Source organism: Rhipicephalus microplus, chromosome X, assembly GCF_043290135.1.
Source record: "Rhipicephalus microplus isolate Deutch F79 chromosome X, USDA_Rmic, whole genome shotgun sequence".
NCBI lineage: Eukaryota > Metazoa > Arthropoda > Arachnida > Ixodida > Ixodidae > Rhipicephalus > Rhipicephalus microplus.
Genome location: NC_134710.1, coordinates 246,996,286 through 247,013,521, shown reverse-complemented (window position 1 = coordinate 247,013,521; position 17,236 = coordinate 246,996,286). Strand labels below are relative to the sequence as shown.

The following is a 17,236-nucleotide window of genomic DNA, read 5'->3' as shown; positions in this document are numbered from 1 at the left end:
ATGCATTGCGATGACCACTGCATATCTGATTTTTTGGTTCAGTGATCACCACCATTTTTCTGCCAAAAATATTTCTCCTTTTCTTTACACTTTGAATATATATGTAAGAAGCTGGGGCTTTGAAAGTGTTCTACTCTGTTTAGTAACAGTGATCATTCTTCGTTATCTGTCTTTACCGTGCACTAAATGGCTGTCTGCCTAAAAAGTATCTTTTCATGCCAATAATGGAAGCCAAATAAATAAAGTGATTTCTAAGGTACGATAAGTAGGCCCATCATACTTGCCTCTTGGATCGACCTCCTGGATAACCAAGTGTACCTAGAATAGACCAATTAGCTAAGTAATCTCCACTTCAAAACACAGTGTATCGAACTTTATGGCAACTGTACGCAGCGCTACTCTGTCAACAGCACTCGTAACTTGCCGACGAAGTCGTAGCCCTTCTGCTTCATAAGCACAAAAAACAGGTCTTACCGAGCGCCTTTGTAAACCCTGCCGAGTAGCTTCGTAAGTGTTTTCCCCTTTTTTCTTCCCAGTTCTCACCGCAACGCGGTATAAAAATAATGAAAAACATATATCATACAAATGATTAGCCGGCTAAAGCAATTATGCTCATGAAATCTGATGGTTAAATCATCGCAAATGAAACACCGTGGCCGGCAGATAAACATAAATGTTTACGCAACAACTTTCTTCTGCGAGTGTTCAATTAAGCAAAAATGTACGTAAGATGCAGTGGGTAAATACATGAATGCACACTTCCGTGTTATGAATCGTGCGCTGTAATGACACTCGCCCACGCACGACCGTACCTTAAATGAAAAAAGTGTTGCTTACCTGTTGATAGATGACAAAAGGGCAGGCTTTTCCCGTTTATACTTTGTTGTTTGTTACCTGTATGAACAAAATGCGAAATAATTATATCGCGATCGCAGTATGTTTGACTTTGTTTAGTCACCTTAATACAAGAATGTCACAATTTGTCCTTGTTCTTCGCAGCTTGCCATATCCTTCAGCGACGAAAATACTCCCCAGTAGTCACGATTACATTCTTCTCGCAGATTTATATGTCACTGAACGCAAAACGCGGCTCGCACAGACGATCAGCTGTTTTTTTTTTTGCCCATAGTGACATTATGAGACTTGGATTGGATGCAAAAACAACTAACATGCGTCTTCAATTCTCAAATCGCAGGAGTTTATGAGTTACTTTTAGCAATATAATTTATTCTTGTCAGAAATGCAAGCCTATAAATCAAATATCTTTTAATATACTTGGTGTTGTTTTTTGTTACATGCTCACGAATAAAATAAATAGAATATAAGAACCCTTTGCGGCTTTCAGCCAGAAAGTCGCTAAGGTCCTTAAATTTTCCTCTTCAAAAACCCAGGAAATACTAGGAATTTTTCCACTCGTGTAAAAAATACATTGAATATACGGCCCCTTTGCAACTTTTTTTCATAAAGTCGGTAATGTCCTTAATTTTTCCCTTCAAGTTACACAAAAGTACTAGGGATTTCTCCAGATTTCCACGTAAACGAGGCCAACTCCCGCACTTGTCTTGTTTACACACTGTGGACGGTAACGCATGCTCTTCATTGGCCAAATTCGAAAAACGTTGGAGCTTTCGGCGTGGGTGGTGCCTCAAGCGTGACGTCACAGAGAAAACGCAATACGGAATACCGAATAGAAGTACGTTATACGGCCACGGCGCCGCGCGGCGCAGGAGACGCTGCTTAAGTTTTTCTTTTCAAAAATACCCAGAAAATACTAGAGATTTTCCAACTCGCGTAAAAAATAAATTGAATATACGGCCCCTTTGCAACTTTTTGCCAAAAGTTGCTAAAGTTCTTAAATTTCTTTCCTCAAAATGCCCCGAATATACTAGGGATTTCTCTGGATTTCTATGTAAACTAGGCCAACTGCCACACTTGTCTTGTTTACACACTATGGGCGTCTTGTTTACACATTTTGGGCGTCAACGAGCGCTTTTGATTGGCCAAATTCGAAAAACGTAGAAGCTTCCGGCGTAGGCGGCGCCTCAAATGTGACGTAACAGGGAAAACGGAATACGGAATAAAAGTACGTTTTACAGCCACAGGTTACTCGAGCACAAAGTGATAGGACAAAAAAGAAGCGACGAGTTCTTTGCCTTGTACTGTTCTCAGCGAAGCTTCTTCCTGTGTTCGACCATGCCAGGGTCCTGGCCAAACGCGCAAACGATCAAATCATAGCTATCAGTGAGGCTTCGAATATTGCCAAGGGCAACTGTCTGCAAGCCTTCGGGCGTCTTGACCACAAAAATGCTGGCTTTTCTTGACAGCGTCAACCACGCTCCACACCAGGGATGCGCTTTCTTTGTTTTTAGTGCACTTCCTTATCATGTATATTATCATGTTTGATAAGTGTTGCTGAACCTGTTGACAAGGCTTTCGTGATTTTTAGTGCGAGCTCAATTGATTTGGTATGCGTACATATATACATATGCATTTTTTTCAATAAACCCTCCGTTGGAAGACAGTGTTTGCTTTTGCTCTCGCTGTTTTCCCTTGTTCATTCTGCAACTATTGTTGAAGATGGATTACCAACTCACAAAATCTCAAACAATTCTTCAAATTTTCATATATTGAGCCTTTTTTCTGTAGTTTTATTTGCTTTCCCTAACTTACTTTGAGCACGTGGCAATTAATTTCGCGGTTAGCCCACGCACTAAATGGCTATGTGTAGTGTGTTCAGCTACTGAAATGGGAAAGTCGGCCCGCATGGCGGTCATCGTGTTTTTGTGCCACCAGAATGCGCGCAGGGGGATCGGATCACGAGTAGATCAAAGTTGATCAAAGTGTGACCCAGGCTCTCGCTTTCATTGTGCTCGGTGTTGCGAGAAAACGATGGCCGCCATGCGGGCTGATTGTAGAGCTTGAATCACTGCGTACTGTGCAAGACTGGACTCATCACGCTGCTTTTGTGTATTGCTTGTAGAATCCCGCCAATACCGAATTTTATTCGTTCGTGTGGTCTGTAATACAAAGAGCAAGTCCTCAGGCTCAGGCTACTAAGCATCGAGGCACTCTATACGCCACAGGTGGACAACATCGACAAAAAGTTTCTAGCGATGAGATCTCACAGGGACCCTGCAACCCTTCTTCAGCATAGTCAGAAAGGCTGCTGATGAGTAGCCGAGGCTTCTGAAAACACGCGAGTTGAACATTATAGCGCAGCTCATGGCCTAGAAATTACAACTATTCTCAAAGTGAGCGAGCAATTGCCCCCCCCCCCCCTTCTTTTAAAAGTGATCTAATATACCCAAGTTTTATCGCGTTATATACCCAAATTTTAGGTCATTGACTGATCTGACCACCCGCGAGCTGCATGGTTACCATGACCACTGTGGGAGCCCGCCAGGCGCCCATGCCTGCTCGCGATCACACATAAAGTAGGCCGCGCGTTTAAAGGAAAATTATCAAGGCGCTCATTGTAATGACGCGCACACACCTTCTCTTCTTTTCTCGTACCATCTCGGTTTTCTTACTTTTCAGCGGGCTTATCGGGATGGCATAAAATAAAAAACAGTTGTAGCGTACAATAACCCTTCGTAACTACGCTCGTAATTGAAAAATCCCAAAGATTTTTGTAACCGTTGATTTGTGAAGCAATAAACTCCTATAATAAAACCATTAAATGGTTACTGGGAAAGAGTTGCAGGGCCGTTCCACTCGTAACGTCTCAATCGGTGCACTTTCCTGGTGGCGCGTTTGTTGCCCACTGACTGGAACAACCCACCTGAGGGACAAGAATACTTGCTGCAAAACTACCCACACAGCGTCTTTTTTACTGCTTCTTCGCAATGCTGAGTACCAGGGATGCGCATAACGCGTGGTGAAAATCCCGCACTCGCAATAGGGTGTCGGGGCAATTTCGAGGGAATGTCGCCGAAATATGATGACACCGTCCTGTAGAAAGCCCACGACCATAGCTTGGCACTTAGAAGTGTGGCTGCTTGGGCTAGTTGGTATGGCGTGACGATAGTTAAAGCGCGAGAACAAAACAACGACACAAAGACAAGAAGGAGACGCTCTCGTGTCTTTCGTGTCCTTCTTTTCTCTGTGTCGTCGTTTTGTTCTCGCGTTAAAACTATCGTCATAGCATGCCATTTTTTTTCACAGACGCGTGTAATTATCAACTTTTGTATTTTCAGACAAAAGCGTCGATATGAGCTCTGTTCGTAGCCATGGGTGTTGTGAGCAAAATATGTGTTGCTACGTTTTGCGCACTAATAGGGAAACAAATTACATGCTGGAGCATCTGATACAAAATTGAGGCTCTTCTTCCTGAAACCAATTGAATGAAATGTGGAGTTTAGGATCCCAAAACCTCCATATGATTAAGAGAGACGCCGTAGTGAAGGGCTCTCGCAATTTCCACCACCAGGGTTTTTTCAAAGTGCACCCAAATTCGAGCAGACAGGCCTACAGCATTTTCGCCGCCATCAAAAATGCAGCCAACCGCCGTAGCCATAATCCGATCCCACGACGTGCGGGCCAGCAGCCGAGTATATATACCTAAGCCACTAGACCACCGCTGTGGAGCTGTCCTGCTGGAGCCTCTTTCCATCGTTCGCTTATTTATTGCGTTCGGCGGTGCTCCTGTCCGTATACTAGTTGCATGCGATTTGACGCCTGAAACTAGATATCGGTAGCGTTTCAGGAAAAGACGTTATCTATACCGATGAATTGTCACCACACTTTAAAGCTACTTATAGTCCTAGACGTCACGATATGCGTAGGTTCAGCACTATTTGCCCGTAAGGCATAGCAGAACGCGCAACGTGATCAAGTCCTTGCAGTAGCACATGAATACTTACCTCATGTTAGAATTTCCTGGCAATGCTGTTACCGTCTAGTGGGTTGGCATTTCGTGTGGCATTCACAACACTGCATAAAAGTGCAAGAGCATGCCAGCTTATCCCGGAGATGATGCAATGTACAATACCGGGTCGACCAGAAATGGAGGCAAAGTAGTCTTCAAGCACCCACAATATTAATAATAGTGATTATTATTATTATTAGCCTGTAGCCTGTAGAATGGTCCAATGAAAGCACCATCACGCGATCATAGAAGCGAGACATATAATACATAAAGCTAAACTAGTTTTTTTTACAACCCTAGGGTTTCAACCCACAACCCTTTGATACGAAAGCAAGTGTGTTCATCATTGGTGCTCATGCCCATGCTTTCCAAATGCAGACTGAACTGAAGCATATATAAATCCAGTCTACCGATGATGAAAAGCACAAAAAAAGCAGTACACCTGTTGTTGGGTGTCATTTAAATATTTCACGTTGTTGCACTAAAAGCGATCTGGTCGACAACGCGTAAAGCCAATATGCGGAATTTCACAATTCAGGAAAATTCCGACTCCAAGAAAACTGACTTGTTTCTGTGATCGCATGATGGTCAGTTCGTTTGACCGTTCTAGAGGGTGACAAACGCTGGAATGATTGTGAAACACGCCATGCAGATTCGACCCGAAAACAGCTTTCCAAAAAATATAAAAGAAAAAAAAAAGAAGACTCCCGTCTGCTTTTTTTCTCTTCTTAAGAAAAGCAGAACTGTTTCAGCAGACTGTTTCACGAGGGCTGGTTTTAGAGAAGGCCGTTAATTATCAGCTGACCACTGGGACTTGTATGTTCTACAGTTGACTACCACAGTTGGCCCATATCTTTTCTTATGAGCAGTTTCTTTACTGAGCTGCTTTGTGGATCAGGGCTCAGTTGCACATAGATATAAACGGTGCCGCGCTGCCACCGCCACCCGTTTTTGCCCACGCCTTTCGCGCCGCTGGCGAAGTTAGAAGAGAGACCACGCTGCCACCGCCGCCGCATAATATTTTGCGGCACCCCGTCATTTGTCTTATTTTTAAGTGAGCACAGATTCTTGGCATAAAATACATCACTTCACCTACTTTCCTACAGATTTAAGATTTCTTAAAGTGGCCGTTGCGTTGTCGTGACTGCTCTTTTGTTTCCGTGTTAGGATGCGCTGTCTATGCCCTAAAACAGCTTCTGAAGATACACAGTCGAGCATGTTCTCCTCTCTTGACATTTCTCGGTCTTTTGGTGCTATTCGGAAAACCTGAAAAGTGATTCACGTTCAGGTGTTTGTACAAAGGGGAAAAAACAACAGCGCGAGGCGTGTCGTACAGGAAACAATTTAGTCGGTGGTTTCTGAATGTGCTCTACATCTCAGTGTTCATACTTTGAGTTTCCAGCCTATAATTTTAAAAATAGGTAATTAACCTATATTAATAATTAGTATAGGGAGAAATAAAAAATAGCCTTAGTAACAAGAGGTTCGTGCGAGTAGTATGCGTTTGGTTCAATTCACCTTCTAAGTGTTTTTCAATTTCAAATTCTTGGCTCAAGTTATGTGGGACACCCTATATAAGGGCCATGAAAAAGCTTGTGATACACAGTCGAGCGTGTTGTTCTCTCTTGACATTTCTCGGTCTTTTGTTGCTATTCGGGACACCTGAACAGGGATTCACGTGACATGATTAGGGCACATAGTCTGACATTGCCTATATACAAGAAACATCAGTTGTAAATTGTTTCCTACGCTGCTTTGCCACGCATTCGCCACCCACCACCTCCATTCTTCCTCGCGACTCAAAGGATTATCATGAGCGTTGAACTTGTAATTTCGCTGCATTCAGTCTTTTCGATTGCACAAGTGGAAATAAGAATAGTGTAGCCTAGAAGTTTGAAAGCGTGATAGGCTCAACGCTTAGCACTCACATTACACACATGCTTTACGAAGACATAAATGTCGAACAGCACGTAAGAATTTTAGCAAAGAGAGTGTAGTTGCAGTGTAATCCAGAACAACAGCAAAGGTATACGCTCCGAATTCTTTCCTTCTCTCAACGGATGAATTCTTTTAAGGGAAAACGCAGCTCTCCATAACAAGAGCCAGTCCGCTTCTACGGTTCATGTATATTTTTAATGTAAAAAAGAAAAATAATAACACTGTCTACAGGCTTTCATCATCCCCATCATGTTTCGTATAGCTTCTAAATAAATTACTTTTGTACGCACACTGCCTGCTGCTCCCGCGGATAAAATCTCGCGAGTGCTATAGCGAGAAACACTGCTAAAGCAAACAAGCTGCTCATCCCCATCGCAAGAAGGGCGCATGCGATAACATCACTCCGCTTGCGATACCGACTGTCGATTGCTCTTCAGCTGGAAAGGGAGCCCTGCCTGTCTCTTGCTGGACGAAGGAGTATGCAAGGATATTCAGGTGAAAGGCTGCGTAGCTCGATCCGCATCTGTGAGCTGAGATTATCAGTAACACCCAAATTAAACATGAAATGTATGCAGATGACTGCATTATCTGTAAAATTATCTGTAATAACCAAGATCAAGATACTGATTACTTTTTGTCGTTTTTTAGAAGGTGTGAAACGTGACAATTGTCTGGTAATTGCAAAAATACTGTAGTCACGACCTTTTCAAATAAGAAATGGCCTCTTGATTTTACATATAGTAATGACGGTGTAAGTATAGTGCGTGTCACAGGGTTTATATATATTGGTGTAACTCTCCAAACATATTAAATATGACACCTTATTTTGGAACAGTACAACATCATCGAAAACATCGGTATCTCCGACACACGTTAAGCAACTAGACAAAAGAATGCAGACTGACAGCGCATAACTTCTTGGCCAAACTTGAATAAGCGTTGGCTGTTTAGTGACCTGACAATAGACATGGTATAGTTATCGTAGAATATTTTACAGCACCGCAGGTTAGAGACAAATAGCGCTGTGTCCCTTCTAAGTTCGTCTCTAACCGATTGCGCTGTAAAATATTATACGATGAACATCCACTAACTTGGCAACTCGCGATTATTCTTCAGCATGATATAACTATATGAGAGATCTTTAAAAAAACAATAAGATTTACATTTTGTCGTTATGACCAGCGTTCCTTGTATACTCTTTGAATGCGCATGTTTTATCGCTGCAGCACCTCTCGAACATCGGTGCACTTGCAATCGTGTCATCCTCCTGCGTAAATAAGATGGCTTACACTGGCGTCAGTGTTTTAGTACTGATATCCTTTGTTGAATCTTCTTGCCACCATACCCGGTGATTTAATTACCAATATTGTGCCTGTTAGATCAATTAGGAACTGCTTTCATTTTCTTCAAATTATTGTTTGATTTTCTGCGGAACTTGGATTTTCAGAATGAGCTTGATCGGTAGCTGCGCCGGCTCAGTCCTGAGCAATTGGAAACAAAGAATTGCAAGAACATGTAATAAATGTGAAGCATTACTTAGTGTACTTCGGCGACTTGAAGCGTATCTGTCTAACTAGACACTTACGTTTGGGTGCACTTGTGACCGCCCCTAAAACTTATCGTGAACCAAAATTAGCATGGGAGGGTAAGATGGTTTGACGAATACGACGCGCTGGTCAAAACATAAATAATGTCAAATTTCCTCATTGATATGGGAGGTTGAACGTCCCAAAACCATCATATGTATATGAGAGATGCCGTAGTGGAGGGCTCCGGAAATTTCCACCCAAATCAGAGCACACAGGCCTACCACATTTTCGCCTCCATCGAAAATGCAGCCGCCACAGCCAGCATTCAATCCCACAACCTGCGGGTCAGCAGCCGAGTACCTTAGCCGCTAGACCACTGCGGTGGGGCATGTTACATTCCTGGCGCGTACATCGTTAAACACTTCCCGCCAGACAGTGGCACACATACCCACAGGTGAGTATGTGCCACTGATATGCGTGTATGTACCACATGTGATATAAAACGCTGCACCTGGGTGATCTGCAAGTTGCACATCACTCAGGCGCATGCTCGTATAGCGGTTGCAGGTCACGCTAAGACCAGGTTTAACGAAGTCAGGTTGATGCGAATGTTCACATTTATTAGATTTTTCAAGTTTTCACAAATTAAAAAAAAACTCGACACCCCTGCAAAGAGTTTCTATTTTCTTTATATGTATTTTTATGTCTCATTTCGTGAATTTTGTATCAGACGAAGCACGGGAACTGATTGACGCGTTTGTAGCGCTTGTCTACACTCCATCTTGTCCCTCGCTCAGCGATATTAGAAGTAGGTTCGCGATCAGTTATCTCACTTGGTTGGCGTGTTAACTACAGAACAAATAAAGACAGCTTGTTGTGGCGGGCAGCAAACGGAAGCCGCAGTGAGCTACGCCGAACAAGTCAACCATGCGTTCGCCGAAAATGGCGTAATCAGGCAACACAAGTTTTCTGCGGCTATGCGGTGTGCAAACTTGGGAATTTCTAGTTCCGCGTAAGTTTTTTCTGCGCTTTTTAAAGGCAACGGGTGAGCACAAAAACGTGGACCGAATATTTGAGCATTTATTGACTTTGAAAGAGTACATACGAATAGACCCATGAATTCTCTGCAAGCCTGACTGGATTGATAGAAGCAGTGTTGCTTGACTAATTGTTGAATACGATAGCCACTCTCATGTCGGGAAAATGCGTTTATTGAAAGACTTTCATTCGAGTTGTCTCGGCTACATAGTTTTAGCTTGCTTTACTTTGGGCGTGTAGTTCAAATGATCTCCAGTATTTATAGGCTGCTTCCTGGTCATAAAAACCTTGCATCCGCGTTTAAAAAATGTGTGAATCTTTACTTCTAATGGTGTAATTCAAATACACGTGATGGACTAAACACTTTTAAAAATTAATTCAGAGAATGTTCATGAAGCGAACGTTTTAGAAAGTGAACTTCGTCAAAGCAACGCTGCTGCCCGGACGAAAGCGATTCTACTTGTCGAAACGCTGTTCCACCGACGTTCTTTCTCAAAAAAAAAAAAAAAAAAACTTCTGATCGCTTCAAGCCTCTCCATGCCTCTGAACTTCAGTCTCGTTTGGTACTGAAGTTCTGTAAGAAAACTACGCACGCTGACATAACAAACGTGATTGAGTCAAATGCAACGTGTCCTACTTGCGATTGTTGATAATTTTTTATTGGTTTGGATATTCCAGGTTCAAAGTTTGCTCAATATGTTCATGTGTTAGTTGTAAACTAAACCTGCTCTTATAGATTGACAGTTTCACACTAGGTGTGTCTGTTTTTTATACAAAACGTGCAATAAAAAGTTCTTTTCATTTGTGCTGATTTTATTTGTGCAGACTAGGAAATCAGTCAGCTTAACTTTGCCATCTTCAGAAAACACGAACACAATTTGAAAAAAAAAATAACAACATTTTACGGCCGCATTTCCCAAACGGCCAGCGTGCCCGAAAGAAAGTATGAGCGCATTCCGCTTGCATGCGAGTGGGAAAGCATGGCTTCCCTCACTTGCTCTCATTTTTTTTTTGTTCTTTCTCTTTATTTAGAGACCTTACAGTAACGTTATGAAAGAAATTTTTTGTTCATGATTTATTTCAACCAAATTACCCGCCAACCGCCAGTGGTAAAGCAGTGCTGCCTCTGCCGAGAGCGAATTTATGGAAGGTATAGGGAGTTTCCATCCGCTTGGGTGCGAAATGCCAATAAATCAGTCGGGTACATACGCAGAAATTTTTCTAATGCCCCATGCCAATTTAAAATTGCTGCTTTATGAAACACTCATTAGACCTAAACTCGAGTATTCATGTTCTGTTTAGGACCACAGTCTATAACATTAAACACCATTACTGAGTCTGTTCAAAAGTGATCAGCACGTTTCATTATGTCAAACCATTCCCGCACAGCTAGCGTTTCAATATGAAATCATGATTTGGACTCCTTGATTGGCAGCTTAGAAGAAAAATTTCTCGTCTATGCCTTTTCTTAGAAACTCTTCACTTGAACAATTCAATTAAACAGGAGCTCATGTTAAAACCGTCATACATATCGTCATGACTTGATTTTGAGTATTAAGTTTTCATTTCTCTCTGTCGCACTAATGTTTTTTCTGACTCATTTCTGCCAAAAACCAGTGCCGAGTGGAACCGCCTTCCGCCTCCCTCTCTTGCATTGAAGAAGCATCATCATTCAAAGCTGCACTGACAGATTATGTTATGTGCCCTAAACAACTTTTTGTTGTTAAAGCACGTATTCTCACTCACTTGTATTTTTATGTTCTATTTTTACTGCAATTTTGTTGTATTACCCACCCCCTCTGTAACGCCTTTATGTGCTCTGAGAGTAATCGAATTAAAATTAAAACAAAAAATTAAATTAAAAACGTCGACCAGCCATGATTTGCTTTAAATACCCTAATAAAATGCCGCTGTAAAATTGGTACACCTATTGCGAAAATAGTACTATTGAAATTTGCTTTCTGATGTCCAGCGCACTTGAATTCAGTTGTTTTTTTCATTGGAAACACGTTTGAATTCAGGTGTGGTGTGTACTTCTCAAGCTTTTAGTGGGATTTTTACGGAGTTTTTTGTGTTTGTTTGCGCAGGGGTAATGACGGTGGAGAAGAGCGAGTTCCTGTAAAGGTAAGCTCTCTGTCATACCGGCAAAGCTGTAAAATAAGTGTATACTTCCACACAAATACCCACGTATGTGCCAGAGACCTATCCGCTAAGAAACATTAATTAACGTCGTCGTATTATTTGCAGGCGGTAAAAGACCAAGGTTCTCCAGGCCGGTAGTATGTGTCGTAACGGAGAGAATAACAAAACCAACAGCATCGTCCTAATTATCATAACCATGCTAAATATTTTTGCAAAACGCATTTTATCTAGAACAACAACTGAAGTTAGGTACGCTACCATCACAGGTGTTCTCTCTCTCATTGTTTTTATTTATTTTTTAAGAAAGCAATAACTGCACAATCTCGAAAAAAAAGGCAACACATTGTTACGTGACATCAAACGCACTCATGAAGTACTATTTACGCAATATATGTACAGCAGGATCATGGGCAGTGAAGAAGGGGGAGACATCTTTTGCACCTCTCTCTCACACCGCATGTATTGGGGACAATGCTATATCGACACACTAATGTACGACAGAAAACACGAATCGTCAGACTGAAACTAGCATTGTGCACATTTGCATTTTAAATTTCAGGAATGCGTAAATACCATCCCGCAATCAGTCATAGACCATAAGCTATCGTTCTTAAAAAGTTTGCGTTACCACGAATGTTTCATCTCGCTGCTACTTCGCCGTAACCTTTAAATTCAGTAACTGTGCAAATATGACTATTACGCCATCTCAAGTGTATCAGGCTTCCGTGGGACATGTGTATTACGCTCTAACAGACTATCAAACGTCCAACAAGCAGAACAAGCAGCGCCAAGAAAATAAAGCGTGTACAGCTTCATTGACACATCTGATAGTCGCAACGTTCCTTTTCTTTAAACTACTATACCCGCTTGCACCCCGCTACCATTAACCCTAAGAGGTTAGACAGGGTAGGCGCTTTTTCTTTTTGACTGTTTGTGCCCTACTTTGTTTTCCTCGGGCTCTTTATAACAGGCTGAGTAAAAACGCAAACGAAACTGAAGGAGACTGCTTCTCTTCTACGCCACAGTTTAGAAGGGATTGCTCCATTTATCTTTCTTCCTCGCGCGTGCCTAATTTTAAGTAGTGACCATTGTTCGCTAAGATTAAGCCAATGAATCTATTCACACGTACTATTAGCAGCTGCACATCGTGAACTCTGCAGTAAAATAACTAGAAAAATAGGATATCACACGAGAGCGCTCAAATATCGAAGCATGGCCAAAAGAAATATCTATGAGCTTTCTTAGCTGTGTAAAACGGGCTTTATAGGAACGGACACAGGACCCTGTAAATCCTCAGTCATGCTTCATTGCTCCGAAGAACTTTCATTCCTCCGAGAAACTGTGCAAGGAGTGGATGTTGCTGCTACAACGAAGGGTTCTTTCTGCCAACCGATTCAGTGGATTGCTGTGATTCAACACGACCGCTATTCTTTCGGCAGTCACTCCCGTGAAACAGCAGAGATCTTTATTTTTGTCAGCCTTTTTTTCTGTTATATTGTTCTTAATCGTAGTAGTACTGTGCAGGCTAAGTTTGAATTATCAATTTGACATCAAATTCCTTACGTAACACTGTCCTGTTTTCAGGAGTGCAAGTGGTCTCTCCCGATCACCCGAGTGGGACGTTGTTCTGATGATTGCAAGCAGAAAGCAGCTTGCGCTGCATGATGACGTTCGTGAATGTTGTAAAATTGGTCAGGCTGTAGCTTTAAATTAGTTTCACTCCTCCTTTCGAACACTTTGTGCTGCTCGACTTTACCCTGTTCGCCTCATAACTCGCCGACGCAATCCGCCATATCTTTTTATTCTTACTTTTGCCGCCATGTATATACGAGCACGTCTCTGAACAAAGGTAGCCGAATCCGCGCACGTGCGAACTGTCGACCTGTGAAAGTGCAGCAGCAGCGTTCCACGGAGCATAAAGGCTGAAAAAAGCGAGACCAATAGTGCGAGGCGCTAACCATACCACCCTACTTTTCATATTGTCTATACACAAAAGAAGTGCACTTCGCAAAGGCACCGAGGAGCTCCTTTGCCCTGCGGCAGCGCGAGACCCACAGGAGCGATAAACTCCGCGGCACCGAGATTTCCGCCTTAGGAGCACGAGGGAGCAAGCGGGAAGGAAGTGCCGAAGTACGAGGCAGCTCTTGGAGAGAGTCTACCAACAAGGATGCACGTAGCGGGAGACGTACAAATGCAAAAAGGCCGTTGTTGCGTCTCCGGAAACGTCAAAAATATCCCGTTGAGCACGGCAGGAAAGCGAAGGCGAGGAGATCTGGGCGCCTTGCAAAACTCAACGATGCCGCTTTACCCGCCTAGCAGCGCTCAGTATGCACTAGTCCAGCCATTTTCTGAGAGCAAAGGTACCAAACACAAACTTGATTTTCGCACGGCGCGCCGCATTCTTTTGTTTCTAGAACACTGCTTCAAGCTTGGCAGCGGGAAAAAGAAGACGAATGAAAATAGGGTGGATACTGCAAGCAACCAGAAGCCGCATACAATGAGTTTTGCCGGGACGCCAAACCGGGACGCTAGCGCAGTGCCCATCAGGGCGTCCGTCTTATGCCAAGTGAGATGTACGCCACGCTGACTACCACAGTGTCGGATCATCTGTTTTCCTATTCATGCGCCATTTCGTGCCAAATAAAGAAAAAAGTGAAAAATATAGCTTCACGCTCGTGCTACAGTACGATTTCCTTAGGCGCTGTGAACAGTTCCTGGCCCAGTCACTGGAGCTGCACTGTTCTAGCGACTGATGTGCCGTCAACTTCAATATGCTTGGTAAGGTGTCTCTTGAGATTGAGACTTGAGCACGGTGGAAGCGAGCTGTAGTTCAGTGAAAAAAAGTAGCAGTAACCCCCAGCGTGCAAGCCAGGAATGAATGTGAACTGAAGTTTGGGCTACGTCATTCTGGAGCGAGCAGGGGTAGGGGTGACGCTTTAGTTTCATGCATATATGAGAAATGGAAATACTCCAGTGTTCTTTCTGCAACTGCACTGAAAGATAATCACTTCTGCTTAAGTAGGCTAAACCTAATTAAATGAAACGATTTAGATTCTGTATTGCTAAGGCTTGGATGACAACATGTTTCGCAATGTGTATTTTAAAGATTACTCGCTTCACCACCACTTTCCTTTTACTGTAGTCATGAAACTACTCTGTCGTACTAAACAGCAACAGATGGAATTGATACGTGGGGTTTAACACCCCAAACCACCATATGATTATGAAAGACGCTGTAGTGGAGGGCTCCGAAACTTTCGACCACCTGGGATTTTTCAACGTGCACCCAGAAGCTGATCCCACGGGCCTACACCATTTTTGCCTCCATCAAAAATGCACCTGGTGCAGCCGGGATTCAATCCCGTGACCTTCGGGTCAGCAGCCGATAGCCACTAGACCAACGCGGTGGGGGTAGCAACATAAAAAAGAAAACAGTATTCTGAAGTACCAAACATGTGGCAGTACTTATTCTACTCTGAATTACACTCAGAAGGTCTGCGCGCGAAAATTGAATATGGTTCTTTTCACTGCAGAATGCACATGTTTCTTAGATATCAATCAGAGTGAGCTATGCTTTACAAAATTATGTTTCCTTAAAGGTTTTTAATATGATATAGTTTATATTCTAGAGGAACCACCTGCACCTGTAATGGTATTTATCTTAAAGTGCAATGCAGACATATAAAGGCATGCAGACAGTGAAGGCATGGGGCTTGCGACTGAAACTTCCTTATGAAATCCTTTCACCTTAGAACCAAACCAAGATATACAAGCAGGAAAGAATACAGATCCGCCCACTTTATATTCGGTAACTATACATTTGGAATAGACAAGCTGCCAAAACGCTGTTTGATTCACAAATCAAAAGTGTTTCATAGTATCTGTCATACAAGAAAAAGTATTGATCACACGAAGTTGTTGCACGAGCCTGACTAGGCGTCTACGAGAGAGCATCACGAGACGAAAGTGGAAGAAACTTTACGTAAAACTTACAAGTTGTGTATGTCATTTTTGTCACACACTTCAACCTTAGAATTCATTATCAAATGTTATTGTGAATATGTCCTGATATGCTGCATTTGTACAGTCACTCTATAATCCATTAGTTAAAACGTGAATTGTTTGTGGTTTTCATGTTACCTGTATTGCCGTTTACTTTCATTACTTTACGTAGTGCACCCCCTCCCTTCCCACACACACACATACACGCACTCTTTTATGTCTATTGAGCCGCTTTGGGTACCCTGATGAATAACCTAATACAAGTTTTTCATTTTACCAAAAGAAATAATCCACGGAAACATGACAGACTCAACGCCCCTGGCTTGAAGACCTGTTTGGTTCAGTCAAGTGAATTCACTTTAGCTCAGTTACAATTAGAACACTGACACGGCTACCAAATTTTAAGGTTTTAGCTCAGCTCTGTTTGAACGTGAAGAATAGGAAGCCAGTAAAGAAGGGAAATACAAACGACAGGATAAGCGCTAAACTTTCAATTTTGTTTATCGCATGACCCTGCAGCCCATTATATAGCTCACCTGGTTTAACATGTGTACCACGCAACTTACGAAAACCTTCAGCGTGTGGTACAGCACACGCGACAAAAATTGTAGCTTGAAGCAGATTGTCAAAATAACAATTTTATGTCAGTATGTCACTGCCCAGGCCCAAGAAAATTGAGGTCTTTTTCAAATACGGACACTGAAGGCGTACTAATAATAGCGAAAGTTGGGCTAGTTGGTGGTTCATACTTGGGAAGTAAAATCAGCGCAAAAATGGCTTTTTTCCTTGAAAAGGAGGGCGAAAGGTGTGTAAGCAAGTCGTCTGTGGCCCTTGGTGAAAAAGAAGTTCGGTACCTTGGTTCGGCGCTGCCACGTTAAAGTGATAGTTAGTTTGTTGGGGACCGTTTCATAATTTTTCCGCAAGTAGGAAGGCACGTTTTTTGTGTTTTTTCGTGGTTGTTACACACGTGTTGATTATCAGTATGATTAGGCTTGTTTCATACCTGGTTTCCTTTATTTATTTTAAATACCCTAAAGGCCCGAATGGGCATTACATAGGGGGGGATAGAGTGGGGTTATGATCACAAGTACAGTACAGAACATAAATGAAGGCAGAGATGGTATACATGTCTACTGCATCGAGAAACTGAAAGTGCAATCCAGAAACAACGCCAAACAACAATAGATTACATTGAATGAAAAAAGGGGTTCACGCGAAATGCACTTTAAAACAGTAAACAAGGACAAAAAAGCGCGATCAGTACACTCAACAACAGTGTGCAAAAAAAAGAAAAAGAAAAAAATACAGAGAGAAACATAGAAAAAAAACAAAATAGAGATTTATGCGTCATCAAAGAACTTCAAGAAAGGTTTTGAGTGCATGTTGAAAAGATGATGAATCGGACAGTTCTGCGATGTGAGCAGGTAACACGTTCCATTCTGCGATTGCAAGGACTAAAGGAGAGTTTTTATATCTTTCTGTTTTAGCGAAAATTGGTTTAACTTTGAAAGTGTGGTCTGTCCGGGCGGAGATATGAGGTGGTGGAATGATATGAAGCTGGGAAAACGGCGTGCTACTGTGGTACAGCGAATGAAAAAAAGATAGTCGAGCCAACTTTCGGCGCATGGCAAGCGAGGGAAGATGAAGTGAATTCTTTAAAGAAGATACGCTTTGATAACGTGAGTACGAGGACGTGATGAACCGGGTTGCCTTGTTCTGG

At 42.5% G+C, this 17,236-nt stretch overlaps 1 protein-coding gene and 1 long non-coding RNA gene across 2 annotated transcripts in view; one reads left to right on the top strand and one right to left on the bottom strand.

The window, feature by feature from the left end:
* Window positions 1–284: 284 nt before the first annotated feature.
* LOC142776053 (uncharacterized) overlaps window positions 285–17,236 on the bottom strand; it is a 32,059-nt gene continuing 15,107 nt past the window's right edge. Inside the window, exons 2-4 of the long non-coding RNA XR_012887262.1 lie at window positions 4,863–4,932; window positions 838–894; window positions 285–318 (exon numbers count right to left, since the gene is read on the bottom strand). This is a non-coding gene — a long non-coding RNA (uncharacterized LOC142776053). The remainder of the gene's footprint in view (window positions 319–837; window positions 895–4,862; window positions 4,933–17,236) is intronic.
* The window catches only part of LOC119187234 (RYamide receptor), a 452,287-nt gene continuing 446,508 nt past the window's right edge, over window positions 11,458–17,236 (top strand). Inside the window, exon 1 of the mRNA XM_075878902.1 lies at window positions 11,458–11,496. The gene's annotated coding sequence lies outside the window, so the exon portion shown is untranslated. The remainder of the gene's footprint in view (window positions 11,497–17,236) is intronic.